Source organism: Ahaetulla prasina, chromosome 7 (assembly GCF_028640845.1).
Source record: "Ahaetulla prasina isolate Xishuangbanna chromosome 7, ASM2864084v1, whole genome shotgun sequence".
Classification (NCBI taxonomy): domain Eukaryota; kingdom Metazoa; phylum Chordata; class Lepidosauria; order Squamata; family Colubridae; genus Ahaetulla; species Ahaetulla prasina.
In genome coordinates this window covers 4,152,462-4,170,641 of record NC_080545.1, presented here as the reverse complement: position 1 = coordinate 4,170,641, position 18,180 = coordinate 4,152,462, and the positions used below count along the sequence as shown (strand labels likewise).

Sequence of the window (18,180 nt, the reverse complement as noted above, 5' to 3'; positions counted from 1 at the left end):
AATTTTTTTTTTAAAGAAGTCTATGCAATTTAGAAGGAACAGCACCGTCTGCCATGTAGCCGCTCTCTCTTTTCTTTTTACCACCGAAACGAAATAGCTGCGAGAAACGAAACGGTACGAGCGGTTGGAGAACTGGAAAACTGAATAGAATAGGGAAAACAAAGGATGGAGAAGAGAAGATAACAAATGTGTAAAACATTGTAAATAAATGAAACTAGATGTAAAGGGACGATAAAGTCACAGATAGTAAAAAAAAAAGAAGGGAAAAACGGAATGCATAAAGCGGAAAGCTGAAGGAACGAAAACGTCATGCAAAAAGAAAACACAATGTGTTTATGTTATGTATGGTTGTCTTGTGTTGTAATAAAACCAATAAAAACTTTAAAATAAATAAATGAATAAATAAAAGGAACCGCACCGTCTGTAATGTAGCTGCTCTTTCTTTTCTTTTTACTACAGAAACTAAATAGTTGCACGGCGGTTGAAGAACTAAAAGCTGCGGCGTTACAAGAAAAGCAACATTCCCCTTCCAATCCCTTCTTTCCTCGCATCAAATATGTTTTCTTCGGGCTACTTTAAAGTCTCAACTGCGCCAACAAGCTTAAATGATTCGCTTTCAAGGTCACTCGGTAGGAAAAAACAAGAGACGTGAACTTGATACATGAACAAAATTGCCAAGAGGGAAAAGCAGATCAGATCATAGACTATAAATGTTTATTAGGACTGATTAAAAAAAATCCAATAGGAAATACGATCCATCAGGAAATTAGTTCCCACAAGGGATAAACGGATTAGTTTCTTCCAGCAAAAGCGACAGGTCTGAAGGTATCTTTGGACAGTGTGAAATTTAAATCGGTGGTAGGGAGGATTTGATAACAGATTTGGAAGGGGCCTGGGAGGTCTTCTACTCCAACCCTCTGTACAGTGGTGGGGTTCAAATAATTTTAACAACCGGTTCTCTGCCCTAATGACCGACTCTGGGGGCATGGCAATGGTGGGCGTAGCCAGGGGTGTGTAACAGGCAACAGCTGCAAGGATGCCGCGCTGTACCCCTGTGGCCCGTTTTGGGCCTAGTAGGCCTCCCTGCAGCCTTCTGAGAGCCAAAACGGGGCCCATGGGGATTGCTGGAAGGGGAGGGAAGGGGAGGGGCCAGCCAGCAATTTAACAACCGGTTCTCTCGAACTGGCTGAATCCCATCACTGCTTCTGTGCCATTTCGTACAACTGGTTATCCAATCTTGTCTTAAAAAACTCCAGGGATAGAGCACTTACAATTTCTGGAGGCAAGTCATTCCACTGATTAATTGCCTTCACTGTTAGGAAGTTTCTCCTTAATTCCAGGTTTGCTTCTCTCCTTGGTTAATTTCCACCCATTGTTTCTCGCCCTGCCTTCAGGGGCTTTGAAAAATAAATTGGAATATGGAATAACCGAGTTGGAAGGGACCTTGGAGGTCTTCTAGTCCAACCACCTCCTCAAGGAAGAGACCCAACGCCAGATTGGTTGTCCAATCTTTTCTTTAAAGACTTCCAGGGTTGGAGCACCCACAACTTCTGGGCGCAAGCCGTTCCACTGATTAATTGTTCTCACCTATTCTCCAAAGCACCAGAAGGCAGGACAAGAAGCAACAGATGGAAAGTCATCAAGGAGAGAAGCAACCCGGAACTAAGGAGAAATTCCCTAACCAGTGGAACAACTTGTCTTCAGAAGTTGTGAGTGCTCCATCACTGGAGATTGATGAACAGTAGCAGGACCTGGGCCTGGCTAGTCTAGTGAAGAGAAGGACCAGGGGAGACATGATAGCAGTCTTCCAATATTTGAGGGGCTGCCACAGAGAGGAGGAAGGGGGTCAAGCTATTCTCCAAAGCACCTGAAGGCCAGACAAGGAATAATGGATGGAAACTGATCAAGGAGAGATTCAACCTGGAAATAAGGAGAAATTTTCTGACAGTGAGAGCAATCAACCCATGGAACAGAAGTTGCCTTCGGAAGTTGTGGAAGCTTCATCACTGGAGGCTTTCAAGAAGAGACTGGACTGCCAGCTGTCAAAAACGGTGTAGGGTCTCCTGCTTGGGTGGGGGGTTGGACTAGATGACCTCCACGGTCCCTTCCAACCCTGCTAACCTGTATCTGTATCTACCTGCTAAAGCCCTTTGTCCAGAAAGGTTTAGGGTCTCCAGATGAACTGGAAGACCACCAAGGTCCCTTCCAACTCTGTGTATTCTGTGTGTCAAATATAAATAACTATCCATCATTTTGCAGGATAGAAGTGGATTTCACAATTTGGTATTTAAGGTCCCAGCTACACACACACACACACACACACACACACACACACAAAGTCCTTCTTTTCCAGAAATGTCTGGAACCTTAACCCGGGCCTTGCTTTGACTCAGACATTTTCATTTCGATTTAGCTCCGATTTGCAAAATTGCCATCAATTGAGGTCAAACAGATCCATTGGCTATCATTTCTATTTACAGTAGAGGCTGGCTAAATATTTACCAGGGTTGTGCGAGGCAAAGAATTGGAAGTATCTCAGGTATTAGCAAGATGCGACGGCTATGTGCATGCAATCCCTTCTAAATTTAGCTCTTGGATCTCTGCGGTTTCATTTGCTGGATTTGCTAGGTGAAATGCAACATGCGAGGGTGAATTGAACAGGGCTTGTGAAATGCAAGTCACGAATCTGAAAGAGAATTTCAGACAACTGACTGTCCAGTCTGTTCTTAAAAACCTTCTGTGATGAAAAAGGAAGGAAGGAGGGAGGGAGGGAGGGAGGGAAGGAAGGAAGGAAGGAAGGAAGGAAGGAAGGAAGGAAGGAAGGAAGGAAGGAAGGAAGGAAGGAAGGAAGGAAGGGAGAACAGCGATAGAAAGCAAAGTTGGAAAGGATCTTGGAGGTCTTCTAGTCCAATCCGCAGCTCAAGGAGAAGGCCTGATACCATTTCAGACCAATGGTTTTCCAATCTTTTCTTTAAAAACCTCCAACGATGAAGCACCCACAACTTCTAGAGGCAAGCTGTTCCACTAGTTAATTGTCCTCACTGTTAGGAAGTTTCTCCTAAATTCCAGGTTGCTTCTCTCTTTGGTTAGTTTCCATCCATTGTTTCTTGTCCTGCCCTCAGGTGCTTTGGAGAATAAGTTGACACCCCGCTTCTTTTGGCAGCCCCTCAAATACTGGAAGACTGCTATCATACCCCTCCCCCCAGTCCTTATTTTCTCTAGACTACCCAAATCCTGCAACCGTTTCTTCATATGTTTTGTCTCCAGACCTTTAATCATCTTAGTTGATTAAATCCAAGGTTCATTTTATTCATTCTTAGCTATTTTTTCCAAAAGTATATTTGGGACATACTCAGTGGTGGGATTCAGCCAGTTTGCACCATTTCGGGAGAACCGGTTGTTAACTTTCTGAGCAATTTGGCAAACTGGTTGTTGGAAGAAATCATTAGGGCAGAGAACCGGTTGTTAAATTACTTGAATCCCACCACTGGACATAATATATATAACTTGTGGGCAGTGGTGGGATTCAAGTAATTTAACAACTGGTTCTCTGCCCTAATGATTTCTTCCAACAACCAGTTTGCCAAACTGCTCAGACAGTTAACAACCGGTTCTCCCGAAGTGGTGCAAACTGGCTGAATCCCACCACTGCTTGTGGGAGGTGGGGAGACATTTTTTCTAATAAACAGTTCTTTGATTATAAACAGTTAGTTTCAGGGACTGGGTATGTCTAGTCTAGTGAAAAGAAAGACTAGGGGGGACATCATAGCACTCTTCCAATATTTGAAGGGCTGCCCCAAAGAAGAGGGAATCAAGCTATTCTCCAAAGATGGAGAATGGAGTGCAACAGATGGAAGCTAATCAAGGAGAGAAGCAACCTGGAACTAAGGAGAAAATTCTCAACAGTGAGAAAAATTAACTTGTCTCCAGAAGTTGTAAGTGCTCCATCGCTGGAGGTTTTTAAGTCGCGATGGACAGCCAATTTGTCTGAAATAGAAAATAATTTTTTTTAGAATTTTTTTTTATTGGCCAAGTGTGATTGGACACACAAGGAATTTGTCTTGGTGTATAAGCTCTCAGTGTACATAAAAGAAAAGATACCTTCATCAAGGTACAACATTTACAACACAAATGATGGTCAATATATCAATATAAATCATAAGGATTGCCAGCAAGAAAGTTACAATCATACAGTCATAAGTGGAAAGAGATTGGTGATGGGAACGATGAGAAGATTAATAGTAGTGTAGATTTAGTAAACAGTTTGACACTGTTGAGGGAATTATTTGTTTAGCAGAGTGATGGCCTTCAGGAAAAAACTGTTCTTGTGTGTAGTTGTTCTGGTGTGCAGTGCTCTATAGCGTCGTTTTGAGGGTAGGAGTTGAAACAGTTTATGTCCAGGATGTGAGGGATCTGCAAATATTTTCATATTTCATATGGCATAGGATGTCCTGTTTGAGCAAGGAATTGGACTAGAAGACCTCAAAGGTCCCTTCCGACGATATCATTTCAAACAAGTGGCTATCCAGCGTTTAAAGCTGGACGCACAACTGCAGCTAGGAAAAAGAATACAGAATAAACCCTGGATGTCCGAGCACACACACACACACACTGTGGCGCCTTGTCTGGGAATTTAATGTTGACTTTGAAGCACTAATGGGAAAAGGACGTTGTTAATGCTCATTACAGGATGCATCCATCAATATGCTGTTAAGTTACAGAGAAGGAAGATCCCAGTCTGGGTTCTCCATGCTATTCAGCCCTCGTCCTTTCCCCGAAATGAAGTTTATCGTTTATCCAGATCACACTGCACAAATGATAGAAAACGGTTAAAATAAAGACGGCAGAATGATATAATATAATATAACAACAGAGTTGGAAGGGACCTTGGAGGCCTTCTAGTCCAACCCCCTGCCCAGGCAGGAAACCCTACACCATCTCAGTCAGATGGTTATCCAACATTTTCTTAAAAATTTCCAGTCTTGGAGCATTCACAACTTCTGCAGGCAAGTCGTTCCACTTATTAATTGATGCAGCACGTTATGGAAAACTTCAATTAAAAGTGTAAAATTCATGGGGGGGAAATGGAGAAACAACTAATTTTCCCCCCAGTTTTTCTGCCTAGCTGAAGTCTCAGCTGATCAAAATTATAACGATAAAGTCCATAGCACTATTTCGCCTTTTTTTAAAAATGTGATAGTTGAACAAGACGTTGGGAAGAATTCAACCCAGAAGTAAAATATTTGAGGATCTAGTTTCCAATAAACGTCTCTTGATACAAGTAGCTGTTGTGACCCAGGCCCCAGTAGATAGTAGGAAACTCAGTCAGTGTAAAACAAACAAACTTTATTCGAAAAGCTGAGAATTACTTCATTCTTAGCATAGTTCAACTAAATTAAAGCAAATTCCTCCCAACACAAATTCCTCAGTCCTATCGCACACCTTGGTCCAATTAGGCAAACTGCCAAAGGCCTTTCTTGGCAAAAGTCCAGAAGACACCGATACAAAATAAATGCAAGAAGATGAAGCTATCAATGTTGTTTTCCAGCAAAGCCCAAATGCTGTTGCTGGTCTTTTAAGCCTTATGGGAGGGACCAAACATCTCTTGGCCGTACTCCTGAGTTGTCCTCTCTGCTCTAGCTGCTCTTGCCTTCTGGCAGCTCTTCTCTGTGTGCATTAGAAACAGGCTCCTCCTGTTCCTCTGCCTCACTATTGTCAGCCTCTGTAGGTTCTGTAGTCCGCACCTCACTCCCCGATGGCCCTGGTCCCACCTCTGCCTCCAGGACTGGCCCATGTTCTTCCTCAGCCTCATTGCTGTCCAACTCCATTGCCAGCTCCGCAGGCTGCTGGCGGACCACAACTGTAGTCCTTGACTTACAGTTAAGTCCAAAATTTCTCTTGCAAAGCAAGACAGCTCTTAAGTGAGTTTTGTCAATGTATTTGCCCCATCCAGGTGTCCCGTGGTATCTCACACATGTGTGAAAGGAGTGGACTTCGATCCCATGGTGGCTACCACCATCTTCGCTTTTCTGATTCCCCTCCTCGCAGAGGGCCTGGATTCTCACATACTTGTGGGATCGATTTCCATACCTGGAGCTGTTGTATTGTCCTCCTTAAAGAAGATCACCATGTCTGAAGACCATCTCAACCAACGAGAGATAAATTCCCAAGCTGTGCGTTTGTGGGTTGCTGTCCGAACAAGATTACGGAGGTAACAGCCAACCCTGGAAGGATTGTTTGAAACTCACAGCTGCCCCAAACCCTCAGAACAGGCTTCATTCAACGAGCGACAGACACTATGACCCCAACAGGTTGTGTCCTTCAGCCAACTTTGGCCAACTCACAGTATTTCTTAACAACTGCTGCGTTCGTGGCCTGCTCCACTTACATTTTGATTTGTCCCACTTGTGTCCCAAAAGTAGACAAGAGGCTACGTATAGACAGGTGCTTGGACAGAAGTCAGTCAGCCCTTCAGCATTCCAGAGCTTAAGAAAAGATCTCCAGTGCCTTTTCTCCACTCTAGTCCTTCCATGAAACTGTCCTTCTCAGCCAGGGTGTGACCTCTTCCACCATGCTTGCTCTGTGGTTTTTTGTTTTTTTCAAAGCAAATTCAGCCTCCATTCTTAGCAGGAGCATCTTCTACGCCCAACAGCTGCATCCCAGGGCTGGCCAGGCATCCTAAAACCAAGGTTGCAGCTCCAGAGGAATCCACAGCCTTTCCCACAAAAAATATGTGGGCAAACGCTCAACAATCCTAGCATAGCTTTGACTTAAGGTAGAGCATGTCCCGTTTCAAAGCAAAGAGCCCGGCAGCTGTAGGGAAAAGGAACACACAAGGGAACAGCTTAAACCCCTAAGATAAGCAGGAGCAGCTGATCCCTTTCTTGGTGCCAATGGGGAAGCCCCAGTGAAAGAGGCATCGGCAAAAGTTACAGGCATCGGCAAAAGTTCACACAGTTGACCAACAGATGGATTTGCATTCTCAGGAACCCTTACAAACTGCTCTGAACCGCAAAGTTTGAGCCGAGGTGGTCAGCTGGGCAGCTGTCTCCAAACACTGAATCCTGGGTGCTTAGAGGAAAACCCCAAAAGAATATTTTGTCCATGTCAGCCAAGATAAGAAGGTGAGACAAGAAGCGATGGATGGAAACTGATCAAGGAGAGAAGCAACCAAGAACTAAGGAGAAATTTCCTACCAGTGAAAACAATTGGTCCCATCGGTAGTGAGCAAACCGGCCATTTCCAGCCTCCAGAGGGTCTCCGGTGGGTGGGGAAGGCTGTTTTCACCCTCCCCAGGCTCCTAGAAAGGCTCTGGAGCTTGGGGAGAGCGAAAAACAGGCCTTCTGGTCCCACCAGGAAGTCGGCAAATGGGCCATTTCCTGACTCCGGAGGGCCTCCAAGGGGGTGGGGAAGGCCGTTTTCATCCTCCCCAGGCTCCTAGAAAGGCTCTGGAGCCTGGAGAGAGTGGAAAATGGGCCTACCGGGCCCACCATGCCATTGCTTGGCAAAAGCGGGGAGAGTGCAGAGGGGTTGCGCACTCATGCATGGGGGGGCGGGGTGCATAGATTTATGGGTGTGGGCACGTGCCCGTGTGACCCCCCCTCCCCTGCACGCCCCTTGCTTTTGGCACGCGATGGCAAAAAGGTTAGCCATCACTGGTATAGGATCTCCTGCTTCAGCGGAGGGTTGGACTAGAAGACCTCCAAGGTCCCTTCCAACTCAGTTATTCTGTTATTCGAAAAGCAGGGATTTGCATCAAGAGTTGAGAAGAAATCAATCCACCGTCATTGGCTTTCAACTGGCCAGACAATCAAAGCCCCACCCTCTTTTTCATGGGCGTGGCAGCTCTCGTATACATGTCCAAAAGGCAGGGCTTCAAGCACCCAGATGCGCCCACCAATTTGAAACCACGTGTCCCTGATGGGAGCCATGTTAACTGATCATGCTCCCATGTTGCCTTTGGCTGTGGATTGATCGATCGATTGGCTGATCATACGTCATTAAGTCATCAGCTATCTAGAAAGAACTTTCCTAGGAGGTTCTGTTGCCACCTTCGGCCTTTCCCACCATTACGGACCTCTTAAAAGAGCTAGGTCTTCATATAAGGAGCTCCCCAAAAAAAGTTTGTGAACTCTAATTTGATTTGTGATCCTTGTCTGTGAAGATTCTCAGTCATCCAGGTCTATCGTACACCACTCAGGGGGAGTATAAGAGAACAAACCCATCAGGACAAGATTCCGCCGTTCATTGTTAAAAGGCTGTCTTCAGATCTATATCCAAGGTTTTAAGAGATCATTGTAATTATGCAAAATATGAACGATAACTACAGAATTTTTAAGGAGACTTTGGGAAATGAGGGAAAGACTACAGAAAATTATTTTTGAGTTGGAATTTTTAAAAGAAACATTGTTACTTATGATTTGTAATGATATTAGACAGTGATTTCTAGAGGCAGAGAAAGATAGTAGGAACTGAATAGTCTCTATTTTAGGATTATTCCCATGTAGATGGATAGGTTGATGTGATTGCATGACCGCTCTAAGAAAGGACATTAATGACTGCCTTTAGATCTATGCTAAATGTCTTAAAAAGAGAATTGTGAGCACAGGAGGAGGGGGGGCAAACAAGGAATTTAATAAGTTATGAAAATATAAATTAGATTTGATTAAACATTTTCCAGGATAAAGGGATGGAATGGTTTTAAAAGAAAAGGGCTACCACAAAATTTGAAAAGGGGAAAATATTGGAAAATATTTATCCAATATTGAAAGGATAAAATTTGAAATTTGTTTGAATATATACCCGACTGATGTATTTTTCAACAAAGATTTGCATGTTTTATCTTGTTTTTAAAAATAAAAAAAACTTGTTTTAAAAAAAAACGATTCAGCAGTCCATCTGCATTTAAAAGACAAAGGCCGTTCTTTTGAAGGCATTTTGGAAATAGAGAGGAAGAGAGGACCGCTGGTTTGAAAGAGGGCTCCAAGAGGCCAACTATTTCCAAATTGAACAACATAGTCCTTTCAGCAATTCCAAGAAGGCTCCACAACCAGAGGTGGTATTTAGCTGGTTCTGTTGTGACTCGTCCTCCCCCCTCTCCTCAGCCGGGCCCCTCCCATCTCCAACCGGGCCTGTTATCAGACTCCGAGTCTGATAATGAAGATGAATGGCCTGTCATGCCTCCAGCCCCCGGCCCTGGCCCCATGCCCTGAGAGGATTCCAGGAGTGAACGGACAAGCTCGATAAACTTCACTCCTACAGCGTGTGTTCCTTTGGCTCAGCCATCAGAGGAAGCCAGCCAGGTGCTGGAATTAGTGACAGCAGATCCAGCTGAAGACAATTTAGCGTGGGAGGACCCTCGCTTCCGGAGATCTGAGAAGCGATGCCAGCAGAAGGAGGGGTGGGGCAGGCCTGGATAAATGCTGAGTCATGGAGCCACACCCCACAGCCTATATAAAGGACCTGCTTTTGGCATTCCAACCTTGAGTCAAGCAAAGTCTTAGCTAGTTTGCTGATACCGGACCCTATCGCTGAAGTCACCACTTGGACTCCTGCCTGCCCTCGAAGGGACTTGACAAGCTGCAGAGGCTTCGTTGCCAAGTCTGTTACGGACTTCCTTGACTCGTGCATCGGAGTGGGAGTGGGACACGACAGGCTCATACCGGTTCAGGCGTACTGATAGCGGAGATTGCGGGTGGGTCCAGCTCTATGACATCCTATTTAGGTACGTTTTCAAGGCCGGGCACATGTGCAGAAGGTGCACGAGCGAGCAAAGCGCATACGCAGGCCAGGCACATGTGCAGAAGGCATGCGCGTGTGAAGCAAGCATACACACATGCAGCGAACCAGTGGTAAGAATATTGGAAACCCACCATTGTCCACAACCGTTTGTACCACTCAGGTGACCCTCAGGACACAGATAGCCCTCCAATTGGCCTCAACGTCTCTCCAAAACAATGCAAATGACCAGCTGTCTGCAAGGAAGATAAATCCTCCCACGCCCCCACCATCCAAGTCAGAGCTGAAGAAGCTCCTTGGATGAGAAGCGAAACGTCTTCAAAAGAAAAACCAGACTTGAAAAAGCCCCTTCGGGACATCTGTAATCCTTGCTTGTCTTCTTGAGTATCCAGGCTATTCTCAGTTGTCTCTCCAACCCAAAGCATCAATAAGGGTCCTTGAGTGGTGCAGACTGCTAAACAGTCTGTTATTAACAACAGCTGCCTGCAATTATTGCAGGTTCAAGTCCCACCAGGCCCAAGGTTGACTCAGCTTTCCATCCTTTATAAGGTAGGTAAAATGAGGACCCAGATTGCTGGGGGCAATAAGTTGACTTTGTATATAGTATACAAATGGATGAAGACTATTGCTTGACATAGTGTAAGCCGCCCTGAGTCTTCGGAGAAGGGCGGGATATAAATGAAAATAAAAAAAATAAATAAGCTTTCTATCCCTGTTTTTTCCAAATCCAAATTTGCTTTCACAGAGTATCCCGGGCAAAACCATTACCTGCCCAATTTGGATGATTGCAACTACCGTATAAACATCTCACAGTAGGTGACTACATTTTTCAAGAAACTTCATCTTACTCTAACAAGTCATAGTCTGAAGGTATTTTACTTACTACAGGTAATCGATCCTATGCCACCCACCCCTTCAGCATCTCATAAAGGAGAACGTTTGTAGCTCAGGGTTCAAATGAGAAGTCCTTGGGGCCCTCTGAGCTTGGCAGTTTTCTTGCAGGCGTTTCATGACCCAACTAGGTAACATCATCAGTGCTAGAAGGGAGGAGGGGGAGGGGGACGAGGAGGACAACTGGGAGGGTCCTTTGGTCCTCTGAGCTTGGTGGTTTTCTTGCGGACATTTCATGACCCAACTAGGTAACATCATCAGTGCTAGAATGGAGGAGGGAGAGGACAACTGGGAGGGTCCTTGAGCCCTCTGAGCTTGGTAATTTTCTTGCAGACATTTCATGACCCAACTAGGTAACATCATCAGCGCTTCACTGGGTGATAAAATGTCTGCAAGAAAACCACAAAGCTCAGAGACAGTTAAAAAAAAAAAAGAGCATCACTTCAGTATCTTCATTGTCGGTTCTAAGACAGGTTGTTCTACCTGTTGTGATCAATTAAGTCGTCCTTTTATATTTCATCGTATTCTCGTCTTCTTTTTCATTCCTCTCCCTGATTTCCTTAGCTAGATCTTCCAGATCCTTGGCTTTCGTTCAGCTGTCAAAGTCGTGTCATTAGCATAGCAAACGGTATTGATGTACCATCCTCCAGCTATAAAGCCACGTTCCGCCTTTCAGTCCAGCCTCCCTGGAGATATATTCAACATATAGACTGAATGAATAAGGAGAGAGCGGATACTTCTCAAGCGACTTGGAAAGAGTCGGTTTCACGCTGTTCTGTCCACAGGGCGCTCACAGGTTCAATAGCAAAAGCAATAGCCCTTAGACTCGTATACCGCTTCACAGTGCTTTTACAGCCCTCTCTAAGCGGTTTTACAGAGTCAATCTCTGGCCCCCAACAATCTGGGTCCTTGTTTTAACCGACTTCGGAAAGATGGATGGCTGAGTCAACCTTGAGCCAGTCAGGATCGAACTGCTGGCAGTCGGCAGAATTAGCCTGCAATACTGCATTCTAACCACTGGGAAGGAAGGAAGGAAGGAAGGAAGGAAGGAAGGAAGGAAGGAAGGAAGGAAGGAAGGAAGGAAGGAAGGAAGGAAGGAAGGAAGGAAGGAAGCATTCTAACCACTGGGAGGGAGGGAGGGAGGGAAGGAAGGAAGGAGGAAGGAAGAAAGAAAGCATTCTAACCACAGGGAGGGAGGGAAGGAAGGAAGGAAGGAAGGAAGGTACCAATAACATTTAGACTTATAACCGCTTCACAGTGCTTTTACAGCCCTCTCTAAGCGGTTTTACAGAGTCAATCTCTGGCCCCCAACAATCTGGGTCCTTGTTTTAACCGACTTTGGAAAGATGGATGGCTGAGTCAACCTTGAGCCAGTCAGGATCGAACTGCTGGCAGTCGGCAGAATTAGCCTGCAATACTGCATTCTAACCACTGGGAAGGAAGGAAGGAAGGAAGGAAGGAAGGAAGGAAGGAAGGAAGGAAGGAAGGAAGGAAGCATTCTAACCACTGGGAGGAGGAGGGGAGGAGGAGGGAGGGAGGGAGGAAGGAAGGAAGGAAGGAAGGAAGCATTCTAACCAGTGGGAGGAGGAGGAGGAAGGAAGGAAGGAGGAAGGAAGGAAGCATTCTAAACACAGGGAGGGAGGGAGGGAGGGAGGGAGGGAGGGAAGGAAGGAAGGAAGGAAGGAAGGAAGGAAGGAAGGAAGGAAGGAAGGAAGGAAGGAAGGAAGGAAGGAAGGAAGGAAGGAAGGTACCAATAACATTTAGACTTATATACCGCTTCACAGTGCTTTTACAGCCCTCTCTAAGCGGTTTTACAGAGTCAGCCTCTGGCCACCAACAATCTGGGTCCTCATTTTACCCACCTCGGAAGGACGGAAGGTCGCAAAAGGAGATTAACATGATTCCGGGACACTGCGACTGTCGTAAGTACGAACCCATTGCCCAGCATCCAAATTTTGATCGCGTGACCACCGTTGATGCTGCAAAGGTTCTATGGGTGAAATGCGGTCCTAAGTCCCTTTGTGTTTCTTTGTGTCGTAGATTATATGTGGGTCTACACATAATTTTGTATTTATTTATTTGTTTCTTTGTTTCTTTCTTTATTTATCTTGCCATATTTATAAAGTGTAAAATTGGAGGTGGTGATCTTTTAAAGGCTGTAAGGAACAAAATTTCATTCTTAATGTATGCCAATTAGTATACATTCAAAGTGATAATAAAATTATTCTATTCTATTCCATTCCATTCCAACTTTTCTTTTCTTTTTTCTTTTCTTTTCTTTTCTCTCTTCTTTTCCTCTCCTCTCCTCTCCCCTCCCTTTTCTTTTCATCTTTTTTCTCTCCTCTCCTCTCCTCTTCTCTCTCCTTTCTCTCTTCCTTTCCTCTCCTCTCCTATCGTCTCCCCTCCTCTCCTCCCCTCTTCCCTCCCCTCCCCCTATTCTATTCTATTCTATTCTATTCTATTCTATTCTATTCTATTCTTTTTCAGTGCCGTCGTAACATTGAACAGTCACTAAACAAATCGTTGTATATTAAGAACAGTCTGTATTTTGACCTAGAATTTGTTTTCTTCTATTTCTTGGAGCTTTCTATATATCTGTTGTAAAAAAAAAACCAGGTAGGGTTTTGATTGCGTGGTCCTATCGTTCGAACCATTGGGATAGGGGCGGTCAGACCTTGCTCCATTCTGTTTTCGTAGCTGAGTCCAAGCTAATTCCCTTTTGCACCCCCACCCCCACCCCCCTCTTCCCAACTGCAATGGTCTCACTCCAACAGCAACGGAGACAGATGGCAGAAGAGAGGGCAATTTACAGGGCTACAATGCGGTAGACTGGCTAATTCAATGTTTCTGCAAACCCAATTAACTGGGTTAATTTATGGAGAAGAGACCGTGGGGGGGGTGGGGGTGGGCAAGAAGCAGAAAACAAGCTTGCAAATCAAATTTGGCCCCTACCGTCTACGTAGACACAAACCTCTGCGGGATTCTTTGGCAACGGTCTAGAAATGACTCCAGCTCCAGATGTTTCTTCATCTTTTTTTATTTTTTATTTTGTCACAACAGTATATACAATCATCAACATAAACAATAACCCATCATGAGAGAAAAAAGTATATATAAGTAAAAGTATAAGTAAAAGTATGCATATAATACTATAATGAAGGGAACAAAAGGACAGGAACGGTAGGCACTTTTGTGCTCTTATGCACGCCCCTTATGAATGGGGTGAGGTCAATAGTAGACAGTTTTTGGTTGAAGATTTTGGGGTTTTGAGTAGAGACTATAGAGTCAGGTAGTGACTTCCAAGCGTTAACAACTCTGTTACAGAAGTCATATTTTCTGCAATCAAGTTTGAAGCTTCTCAATTTCTCTTACAGGATTGAACTTTTCTAAGAGGTCTCTGCTTGGGGAAATGTGACAATTTGGAGCCAAAGCCATATAACAATCCTTTCTTTTCTTTTCTTTTTTTTATTTAAACCTAATTTCTCCCCCCCCCCCGCCCCGTGGACGTTTACCAGGAATACAAGACAGACACAGACTTCAACGGATAATTAGAACGGCACAAAAAAACAACGGCTACCAACCTGCCTTCCATTGAGGAGGACCTATATACTGCACGAGTCAAAAAGAGGGCTGTGAAAATATCTACAGACCAGGGGTGAAAGGTTCTGACCAGTTCTGGAGAACCGGTAGCAGAAATGTTGAGTAGTTCGGAGAACCGGCAAATAGCACCTCTGGCTGGCCCCAGAGTGGGGAGGGAATGGGGATTTTGCAGTATCCTTCCCCTGCCACGCCCACCAAGCCACGCCCACAAAACTGGTAGTAAAAAAAATGTGAATTTCACCACTGCTACACACCTCTCACATTCTGGACATAAATTGTTTTAACTCCTACCCTCAAAACAGACGCTATAGGGCACTGCACACCAGAACAACTAGACACAAGAACAGTTTTTTCCCGAATGCCATCACTCTGCTAAACAAATAATTCCCTCAACACTGTCAAACTATTTACTATGTCTGCACTACTATTAATCTTCTCTTCCTTACTAGTACCTATCTCTTTCCACTTATTTCTATAACCATGTTGCTTGTATCTTTCAATTTATATTGTTTTATTTGTTTCCTAGTTAGTACAATTTGATTGCTTATTAGAAACCTATGACTATCACTAAGTGTTGTATCTTATGATTCTTGATGAATGTGTTTTATTTTTTCTTTATGTACACTGAGAGCGTATGCCCCAAAGACAAATTCCTTGTGTGTCCAATCATACTTGGCCAATAAAGAATTCCATTCCATTCCTATTCCTATTCCTATTCCTATTCTTATTCCTATTCTATTCTATTCTATTCTGGAATTCTAACAGTATGTTCTTCAAACAAATAACCCAAATTTTGGTTTGAGGAAGTTGGCCACTAAAGAATTCTATTCTATTCTATTCTATTCTATTCTATTCTATTCTATTCTATTCTATTCTTTCAATTCTATTCTATTCTATTCCCATTCCCATTCCCATTCCCATTCCATTCCATTCCATTCAATCTATTCTATTCTATTCTATTCTATTCTATTCTATTCTATTCTATTCTATTCTATTCTATTCTATTCTATTCTATTCTGGAATTCCTACAGTACGTTCTTCAGACAAATAACCCAAGTTTTGGTTCGACGAAGTTGGCCAATAAAGAATCCTATTCTATTCTAAAAAAAAGAAAAAAGAAAAAAAGAAAAGAATGTACCGAAACCCAAAAGATAACAGGAAGACCTCATTACTTAAAGAGAAGACAAATGGTCACATCCAAGGCAACACATGGTTACCTTCGTGATACATCCCCATTCCCCATGGGTGCCATCTGACACAATAAATGTAATACAATTTGTTTTGTACAATCGTTTCCCCCTCCAGAGATATGTCTCATTTACCGTGAGATGAAGAACCTCATCCAAGGGCTCTCTAGCCATCCTTGAGTTTCCAGAAAGCTCCAGCAGCATGAAATTGGAGGCTACCATGAACAATTTTATTCTATTGTCTCTACTCCCTGTTCCTGCCAGTCACTTTCCACTTGCGGTCCAAAGGCATGGGCGATGAAGGCGAACAGAATTTATACCACCCCTCCAAGGTTGCCCTTAAATAGCATCAAAATAAGGGGGGGGGCATTTAATATTTCCCAGCTAAGGGTGCCTTATGTCTATGGAGATTCTCAGTCATCCAGGTCATGGTTGCCCCAAAGGTGCTTTTTATCAAGAGGCAACTGGACTTTCTGGTTGTTGTTTTTTTCTTTGAAGATGTTTCTCTTGTCACCCAAGACGCTTCTTCAGCTCTGAACTTTCCCACCATCCACTCAAAAAACCTCCCGAAGCTTCTTAGATGAGAAGAGAAACATCTTCAAAAAATAACTAGAAACTCCATGACCTGGATGACTGAATATCCCCATAGACATTCGCCATTGCCTTCTTCTGAAATTTAGAATAACAGGGTTGGAAGGGACCTTGGAGGTCTTCTAGTCCAACCCCCTGCTTACGCCACTTGAGACAAATGGTTATCCAATCTCTTCTTAAAAAACTTCCAGTGTTGGAGCATTCACAACTTCTGGAGGCAAACAGTTCCACTGATTAATTGTTCTAACTGTCAGGAAATTTCTCCTTAGTTCTAGGTTGCTTCTCTCCTTGATTAGTTTCCATCCATTGCTTTTTGTTCTACCTTCAGGTGCTTTGGAGAATAGCTTGACTCCCTCTTCTTTGGGGCAGCCCCTGAGATATCGGAAGACTGCTATCATGTCTCCCCTAGTCCTTCTTTTTATTAAACTAGGCATACCCAGTTCCTGCAACCGTTCTTCATATGTTTGAGCCTCCAGTCCCCTAATCATCTCTGTTGCTCTTCTCTGCACTCTTTCTAGAGTCTCAACATCTTTTTTGCATCGACCAAAACCAAATGCAATATTCCAAGTGTGGCCTTACTAAGGCCTTATAAAGTGGTATTAACAGTTCACGTGATCTTGATTCTATCCCTCTATTCCCCCTGAAATATTTGTTCCATGTCCCCATCTAACACATACAGAGGCTCAGATTTTCTGATGTCTCTCATTTAAATACCAAAAGGGGTTTATTTATTTATTTATTATTTATTCCAGTTTTTATACCGCCCTTCTCCCAAAGGACTCAGGGCAGTTTACAGCCAGATAAAACAACAAGTATAAAAATTAAAAACGAATTTAAAAGACTAATACGAAATTGGCTGAAAACTATAAAACCAGTAAAAAACCCATTAAAACTATTAGGCCAGTCCTGCGCGATGGAATAAAAACGTCTTCAGCTCGCGCCGAAAGGTCCGGAGGCCAGGGAGTTGGCATAGCCCTGGAGGCAGTTCGTTCCATAGGGCTGGAGCCCCCACAGAGAAGGCCCTCCCCCTGGGGGTCGCCAGTCGACATTGTCTGGCCGACGGCACCCTGAGGAGGCCCTCCCTATGGGAGCGCACTGGTCGATGGGAGGCCACCGGTAGCAGCAGGCGGTCCCCTAAATAAATAGATTACAACCCTACTTAATTTTTGCAAGATCAGCCAAGGTTGTGTATAAGGAAGACAAATGAAGGTAACATCCTGACCTCATCTCTCTATTTTAAGCCTACGCACAAATACACCTCCTGTTGTACCAATGCACAGGGCAGCACCGTACACTACCAACATCAGAAACTGGGTGGTGTCGCTTGCTTTTTGATCCTCCCCTGATTTCAGTAGGAACAACTCTCTACTGATGCAGAGTTGCAAACCTTCTGCTATCAATTATCCCGATGACCAGACTTGTAGAGTAATGACACAGAAACATTGATAAGATTGAAAAACACCAGAAGTCAAAACACGGGGCAAAAAATTAGCCCATCTGAATCATTGCATAGAGGGACGTGGTGGCTCAGTGACTAAGACACTAAGCTTTTTGATCAAAAGGTCAGCAGTTCGACGGTTCGAATCCCTAGCGCCGCCTAACGGGGTGAGCTCCCATGACTTGTCCCAGCTTCTGCCAACCTAGCAGTTCGAAAGCACATAAAAAAATGCAAGTAGGAAAATAGGGACCACCTTTGGTGGGAAGGGAACAGCGTTCTGTGCGCCTTTGGCATTGAGTCATGCCAGCCACATGACCATGGAGACGTCTTCGGACAGCGCTGGCTCTTCGGCTTTGAAACGGAGATGAGCACCTGCCCCCTAGAGTCGGGAACGACTAGCACATATGTGCGAGGGGAACCTTTACCTTTGCCTAAAAATTGCACTAGCTAGTTCTTCCCATTCATCTGATGAGAAAGCTCTCAGATTGAGATGGGTCAACTTCAGTAAAATAAAATGAAAAATCCACCAGGGAGAGAAAATTGTTCTTACAGTTCAATCGAAGTCAGTCGATCAGAATAGAGCTGGAAAGGACCTTGGAGGTCTTCTAGTCCATCCCCCTAATCAAGCAGGAGACCCTAGACCATTCCAGACAAATGACTTTCCAGTCTTGTCTTAAAAACCTGCAGTGATGGAGCACCCACAACTTCTGAAGGCAAAGCCATTCCAATGGTTCA

The 18,180-nt window shown here is 44.2% G+C and overlaps 1 protein-coding gene across 2 annotated transcripts in view; it reads right to left on the bottom strand.

Moving 5' to 3' along the window:
* CACNA2D1 (calcium voltage-gated channel auxiliary subunit alpha2delta 1) overlaps positions 1–18,180 on the bottom strand; it is a 394,047-nt gene that overhangs the window by 361,670 nt on the left and 14,197 nt on the right. The window lies entirely within an intron of this gene.